Below are 8,668 nucleotides of genomic sequence, written 5' to 3'. Positions count from 1 at the left end.
CCATCTCTTCAAGGGTGGCCTCTATCTTGTTCATATTAAAATTTATCACGAATCCATCAAATGAAGAAGGAAGAGATAGAAGCAGCAAGTCCACATTGAGTTCATGCTCCAACACCAAATCAAGGGTCGCTAATTTCTGTATGAGCCAAATCACTCGTACCCCATGATCACGGACCGAAGTCCCTTCACGCATGCGGCACGTCATCAACTCCTTAACAGTAGAGAACCTTTCAGCCCTCGACTGAGCCCCAAAAAGTTCCTTGAGTTGCGTGTGAATGTCAGCAGCATTCACCGTGTCCTCAAATCGCCTCTGGAGTTCATCAGACATCGAGGCTTGCATATAGCATTTGGTCTTGATGTCATGGTCACACCATGCATCAAGTTTGGCCAATTCCTCCGGACTTATGTCAGCTGGTGCTTCCTTCGGAGGTGCTTTCTCTAACACGTAGAGCATTTTCTCCGAAGTTAAGACAATCTTCAACTTCCGGAACCATTCCGTATAGTTGGCGCCAGTCAGCTTGTTTTGTTCGAGGATCGAGAATAAAGGATTTCGCGAATTCATTGTATGAAATACTGAAAAGGAAAAACAGACATATATCAATGATTGTTTAACAATTTACTAAGACATAAAATAGGCGAATTTAATTTTATGAATCTCACTCCCACTATTTTAACGATTTCACCACCCTCTAGTGAAAACGGGAAACTTTTTCCTTAGTGAGAACATGGAGTCCAATTGACAAACTTATGGTCCCGAATAATATCAGCCAACCATAATTCTCAAAAGGTAGAGCCCAATTGCTTCCAAAGCAACCCCCATGTATTTACCTCATGTTCAATAAGGGCCCAATAATATGACGCCGTTTAAAGTGACATGTCAAGATGACCCATCAATATTAAGTTGTGATGGACGGTCGCCATGTGGATCCCCCAATAATATGAGCCGATCCCATGGGAGTTCCACCCAACTTACAACATTTGTCGATCCAATGTACAGCTTTCCGACGGACGGGCCCCCCCAATAATATGAGCCGGACCGTATCCGCGGGTAGCATCACATACATTGACCGTTGATGGAAGGTAGGAACATTTAAACAATATTTAAATTTCCTTTATTTATCTTGATATAAATTTTAAATCATATTTAAAATGAGGGATTTTATTTATAAAAATATTTGTCTCATCATATTTAATTTATTGCATGCATTGCCGGATTCACGCAATTTATGTCTAAACATGCATACAATCATAATATCACATATTATATAGGATGATCGATTCCATTTCTAATTGACCCGTGGTTGCCAATCACGGGTCTTAGTCCAATCCTAGGTAATATGCAGTATGCAAATGCAATCCTATTACATATGCTTCCAATTTACATTTCTTCAGTCTTCATTGTCTGCTGGGCCCACCATCTTCAAATCTTGATCTCCCACTAAATCTAATGTATTTACAATTAAATAACAATGACAAGTAGGGGATACATTTTTAGGGGGTGGGAACGGGCTATAAACCAAGCCCACTTTTATTACATATGACATTCATATCGGGCCATAAACCAGGCCCATTAATAAAACCAACAACAATAAAGACAAAATGTAAATTCCTAACATACACCTACAAAATTGGTCATGGCAATCGATCATCCTTATCCAATAACATTTAATTCAAAATTAATTTATTGGATAACATGCTGTGGCAATTCAAATTTAAACAAGATAAAATCATATTTTATATATAAAATCACATTTCACATATAAAATCATATTTTATCTCCATATCAAATAAAATCATATTTTATCTATAAAATCCAATTTTACAAATAAAATCATATTTTATCTAATATATCATAAGATCATATCTTATCATCAATTGTACCAAATAATTGATTTCAAAATTCAATTTACGGATAAAATATTAAAATTTTCCAAAATTCAAATTTATCCAAAATCAATTTTAAAATTTACGGACTCGAACAATTCGATCCGAAATCTCGTGAACCAATCAAAAACAATTTTTGACCGGACCAAAAATAAAATTTTAAATATTAAAATTAATAAAAATATAATTTTTCCCGCGGGCCACCCGGACACTCCCGGGTTGGCCCGCACCCGGGGCGCGGGCCGGGGGCAGCCCGGCTGCCCCCTTAGGGCAGCGCCTGGCGCCGCCCCTGGGCGGCGCCGTGCGCTGCCCTGCGCAGGTCGGCGCCGAGCGCCGCCCCTGGGCAGCGCCGAGCGCTGCCCTGGGCGGCGCCGTGCGCCGCCCTGGGCGGCGACGGTCGCCGCCTTGGGCGGCGCTGTGCGCCCCCTTTGGGCGGCGCCGTGCGCCGCCCGGGGCAGCAACAATTGCTGCCCCACCGGGCAGCGATCCAATCGCTGCCCGGGTTTTGCCCCGAAAATTTTTTTTTTTTTATTAAAAATATTTATTTTGTTTCATAAACCGAGACTCAAAAATTTTGTACAATTGATTATTCAATCGATTGATCTGAGCAACCTGGCTCTGATACCACTGTTGTATAACTGGCGAGTTCCCAGACCAATTACGATTGATACCCGGTGCAGCGGAAGTTTAAAAATTTTTCATGGAACGTTTCCATGGTATGGGCATCAACCGTTCATCGATTGAATTACGTGTGTATAAAATTTAAATAACAATTAAATAAATTTTACCTCAAATCTCGCAACGAGATTAATGGACACCAACAGAACAATTCTGCTCTTGTTGTCTCTCCCTGGAACCGATGAACGCCTTCAATCAGGTCCACGAACAGAGGTTTAATCCCTCTGATAGATTGCACTAGAAAATCTATCAGAAGTTTTCTGCGAAGAGAATACACGAATTTGATTCGCTATTCCAGACTGCAATTCAAAATCACAGACCGGAATTTCTCAGACAGAGAGGGAGGGGGGGGCGACGGCCAAGCTTGAGAGAGGGGGCTAGGGTTTCGATTTTTTCTCTCAAAATTATGAGCTATCGTATGTAATTTCTGTACTGAAATAACTTATTTATAATGCAGGCCACTAACACCTTAGGGCCCATTAGTCATAAGCTGGGGCCCGACAAGCAAAGCCCGCTCGTTCAGAAATTAATATAAAATTCATCGTGACTCCGATTGATGAAACGATTTCACCAATGTGCACAGAAACCATTTCTGCACGTTTTAAAGTCAAAATAAATTTTCCTGAATCCGAATTCAGTGGTTTCCAAAAATGTACATCCCTATGTCATTTTAGGAAATCCTACTCCCTTACTCTTAAGAAGTCCAACTTCTTTATTCATTAAATTTAACTCTTTAAATTTAACTATCTCAACGGGGATTAAAACTCCATTACACTGTGTGACCCTCAATGGTTCAGGGATACAGCTAGCCGTGGGCTCACAACTCCTTGTGACTCGGAACAACACTTTCCGACTTGCCCAACGAATCATGGTAAAGCGCCTAGCAACATCGCCCCATGATTCCCTAGGTATCACTGATAGTGCCTACAAGAACCAGTAGATTTTGGTTAGCGTACAGTACGGTCCCTTCATCCATATATCCCGATCGAATCAACAACCATTGGTATATCGAGAGTCGCTCAAGATTCGATAACTATGCAATACATCTTGAAGATCAAATTAGTGACATCGCATGTGCTACTAAGAAACCATTTCTTAAATCACATCAATTACTCTGGCCAGAGATTTATCACACTAATATCTCCTCAGATCGCATAGGATATCCACACTCGCAAGTATGTGGTGAATCCTTGACAACAATGCATTGACTCCTATATGTGTCGTAACTGTACCCAATCTCGACACCTGATGACCCCCATAGAGTCGGTAAACGAGTCAAAGCACAGCACTAGCATATAGAGTCTCCATGATGTTTCAAGTCGTAAGGACTAATGGTGTACAACCAAAACCGCGGACTTAATCCACTCGATAAGTGATAACCACTTGGAAAGTCCGGATAGGGTAGTTCGATTATTCATCCTATGAATATCCATTTGCATGCTTCGAACATCTCCATGTTCCCTACCAATGAAACGTGGTACTCCGCATCGCAAATGCTAGTCTCAAACTCGAGCGATCCTTATCCTTATTATCGGACGGCTCAATCGACTAGGAACGGTTTTAGAATATACAGTGACTATAAGATGTATTTCATGATAGACATCTCCATGTTCTACCACATCTTACATACACTATAGTATATTCAAGGTCTTTATCAAAACAACAATAGTATATCACAATATAACAATATGAAGTAATATAAAGTCATTGCCATAAAAGTGTAAATAATATTAAACAAAAGATTGTTTATACAAAGAGTCAACAAAGCCCATAGCCACACAGTTGGCTCACTGGGCACCCACTCTTACAATGCTAACTTTCCCTGCACGCAAAAGATTTCCCAACAGATATAGACCGTTCTTCAAGAGCAACCAATTAACATCTAAAGTTCAATCCTAAGCATGTTAATTTCACCAATTCAGAATTCTCATCCTACACATGCATTTCTAAAACACAAATACAACAGTCAAGCAATTTCCAATATAAATATTAACTAAGCATCCCATTAAATAAAATTTAAGAACGCAAATTAAGACTATCCGCGATAAGAGAAGTATCATGATCTGCATCCTTAGCATGCACCACAAACAAGAGCCCTGTATTTTGCCTTGTCCTGTGACAGTTCCTCAAAATTGTTCTGGATCCTCGCAATGGTAGCACCTACCTGAGCCAACCAAACACTTTCCAGAATGAGGCCTCTGACGCTGTCTGTAGAAAGGTACCCCTCCAGTGCTAGGAGCAACTGTCCCCTAATGCTGTTGTCTCTGCTGGCCCTGCGGCCTCTGCTGCCGCTGCTGCTGCGGTCTAAAAGAATCTGAGCACTTAGACGACCCAAGATAAGAATTCTATGTTGGCTGCTGCAAGGAATGTCCTCTAGATGATTGCTGGAACTGCCTCTTATTCTGGAAGTCAACCTGCATCTCCTTCCTCCCCTTCTCAGACCGGTACGCTCGATTAACCGCTACCTTGTATGTTGTCACGTCCATCATGAAAACATCATGCTTGATGTCAGATCTCAAGACATCAGTGAAATATCGTAGCCTCTCGTTCTAAACTGTAGCAATTGTGGGCACGAAGTGACAACCCCGCTCGAACTTCCTCATATACTCGGCCACAGTCCTGTATCCCTGTCGGAGGCTCATAAAGTCACAAATCAGCTGGCCTCGCACATCCTCTGTGAAGTACTTCTCAAGGAAAGCCGTCTTGAAATCCCTTCAAATCATCCTAGCCAGATCAAGACCAGTCACTGCGTCTTCCCACCAGAGAGCTGCATCATCCTTCAACATGCAGATTACGCATCTGACCCAATCGGCATCCTGGGTCCCCATGTAAGCAAAGATCGTCTCCAACGCTAGAATCTACTCCTCAGCCACAAGTAGACCACGAGTCCATGCAAAATCCTTCGGTCCCTGCTTCCAGAACCTCTCAGTGATGTCCTCCTCGTGCGCCCTCCTAAACTGTCCAGCCTGATGCTCAAGTAAACTCGTGATACCAGCTAGCATGCCCATGTTGGCCCTCTCAAAAGTTGCGAGTGGTAGAGCTGCAGGTAAAGGTAGAGGCGAAGGTGGATCCTGATTACCCGCATCGCAAACTACGTGACTCGGAGACATACTACAATTCCCAATAATCCCTCACGCAACCGTATTGCATAGCTATGTATTTTAATTTAAAAGCCTTATAACATAAATTTCAGTGAAAAATCTAACTCATGGGTCCCATTTGTAAAACATAATTAAAGCATTTAAAAACTCACAGACTGGCAATGCGACTTCTGAGCTCCACGTAGCAGGCTAGCTAACCCTCCAAGTATCTGGCTCTGATACCAAATGAAACGACCCTTACTCGATTTTTTTTTAGAATATTACATATATGCCCATACATATATGCATCTATACTGAAAATAGATTTTCATAAAATTTAATGCATAATAAAAATCGATTGCATCTTAAAAGTTTAAAAACTCGAACAGGTTAAAATCCATGCAAACGACTATAATCTCAAAAGTATGCAAACTAATGAGAAATAGTAAATATGTGCGGAAAATAGCTCAATACATAAAATATCTCATCACAAACTAAATCAACTGAAACATGAGCCGACGAAGGTCACGGGTGTGCTAGCTCGCCACGGATGCACAGAGGTCTTCACCACCAGTCTGGACCACAACCTCCTGAATAACATAAAAATCACCTGCATACCATTTAGATCTAGTGAGCCTAAAGGCCCAGCATGCTCTACCTTTAATAATGAGTACTACTAAATAAAACCACAAGCAAGCACATAACGTATATAAAAATAACATGAGGATTCTAATGCATGCATGATCGTAAAATCGTATGCATAAACTGCGTTGTAATCTAAATCATAACATAATACGTAACATAATACATAACATAAGCATTGGCATGTCATAAACATAAAAATTATTTTCCTGTGGATCATATAAGTGAAGTGTGACCATAAATATAAGAGATTGATCAATCTATAAACCAACTTACGCGACGGCGGGGTTCACCCAACCTTAACACGGGGATTCCCTATGCCTCTTATGCCACTTCACCCAACCTTAACACGGGGATCCGTAGGCTCCTGAACATAATTGCCACAATTCACATCAATTATCCCAAAAATTATTTTTCTTCACACGCCATCAATTTAATGTGAAACATATGCATGAATCGTGAATTAAAAATATTATTTTTCCTTAAAAACTCTGCCCGTAAATATATATTTAATTTCTTTTTATAAAGATAATATTCATATCAAAATATTACATATACGCCTATTAAATATATATTTATGGACTATTATATTTTTGCCACGGCTGGTTCGAGTTGCTGCCCCTTAACTAAAGCCCTTAAACTTAGATTCGTCCGATAACACTTAGATTGACTCATTAACACTTAAACTAGCCCAATAATACTTAGACTAGCCCAATCACACTTAAATTGATCCAATTAAACTAAGATTGGCCCAATTAAAATACTTAACCCAACTTAGAACTTAGATCAACCAAATACATTAAACAACTTAGGCCCGTAACAAATTTAGCCCAATTAATAAATTAAGTCCAATTAATATCTTAAGCCCAACAAGCTTGGCCCGACAACTTGGACCAATGAACAAACTTGACCCAATAAACAAACTTGGCACATCAAACAAACTTGGTCCAATAAACAGACTTGACCCAATAAACAAACTTGGCCCATCAAACAGACTTGGTCCAATAAAATAAACTTAACACATGGACTCCTAAATAAATTACCCGACCCAAAATAAAATAACCCAAACCCAGACCCAGACCCATACATATGACCCTAATTCACTTGACCCGACCCGGACGACCTACTTGCCCGAGCCCTGCCCGAGCTGCTCGCTAGGTAGACAACCTTACAATCATCCCACTATTCACCTAGTCGACACTAGTTCAAGTCATCTTAAACCAAAACCCAAAGAAACCTGACCCAGCCATCAAACCAGCGAACAACAGCTAAGAACTAGCCATGACAGAAAAATCATTCACAATACATAAAAACACGAATGATGCATGAGTTAAAATTTGAGCTACCATATCCACATACAAATGCAACAACACAATTTAATCATCAAAACAGTGAATATACTGATCTAAATGGTGTGAGAAAGGAAGGGTATAACATGTCTTTGCGTTTAAAACGCACGAAAAACTTATACGATTGTGGTTGCATATATCGGGATTCGAGAATCTCACAATTTTCCAATTTTGAAAAGCTCAAATACCTAAATTGCTGGTTTCTGCCTCTAGATATCTTCAATTAGCTTCCGATCTGCGAAAAATCACACAATGGTCAAAAGTCAACCCTGGTCAAACTTTTACCAAAAATTTCCGAACTTTATTCCGTTCTCACCTCTTAACGATTTTGAATCTCGACTCAAAACTTGGATATTTGAATCTATCACATCAAATCGATCAAAAATGGTTAACATGTCGGAGGTCGCCGGGAAATTGGGAAGACGGCGGCGGTGAAGTTCAAAACTACTCCAAAAATTCTGAAATTTTTCAGGCTTGAAGATCTCAATGAGACAATTCCAACGCACTAGGTTACGACCGGAGAGGACCACCGAGGCCGTCGAAAATCACGATTTACAGCGACGGCGGTGGCGAGTTCCAAGCTTCGATCTATCGGATTTTTCTACGAAAAATGCTGCAATAAGCTTGGGAAATGATCTACACACATCTTAGAACCATTTAACAACACAAAAACAACAAGAATCGACCTCAAATTTGCCCATTTCGCGCGATGAAGATGATGAATAGTGACCCTCACGTTTTTTCTTTGAACCGGACCAAACGGACACCAAAACTCATGATTCTTGGTATGGTTGTGATCGCCTTGATGAGAGCTTCAAGATGGCATGTTCAATCGACAGCGAAAGGCAGCGGTCGGCAACGGGAAGGGCGATTTGGGGGTTAGGGTTTTAGTGTGTGTTTTAGGGGTTTAGTGCGTGAGAGAGAGTGTACCACTTAATATTATAAAATTTGGTCCTAAAATGACCCGATCTGATCCATTTTAATGTTCTTGTGTTATTTTACTCCAATATATAATTTAACACATTTTTACAATTA

The sequence above is a fragment of the Henckelia pumila genome, unplaced genomic scaffold, assembly GCF_033568475.1.
Source record: "Henckelia pumila isolate YLH828 unplaced genomic scaffold, ASM3356847v2 CTG_525:::fragment_3, whole genome shotgun sequence".
Classification (NCBI taxonomy): Eukaryota; Viridiplantae; Streptophyta; class Magnoliopsida; order Lamiales; family Gesneriaceae; genus Henckelia; species Henckelia pumila.
Note: the sequence above shows the minus strand (reverse complement) of the source record.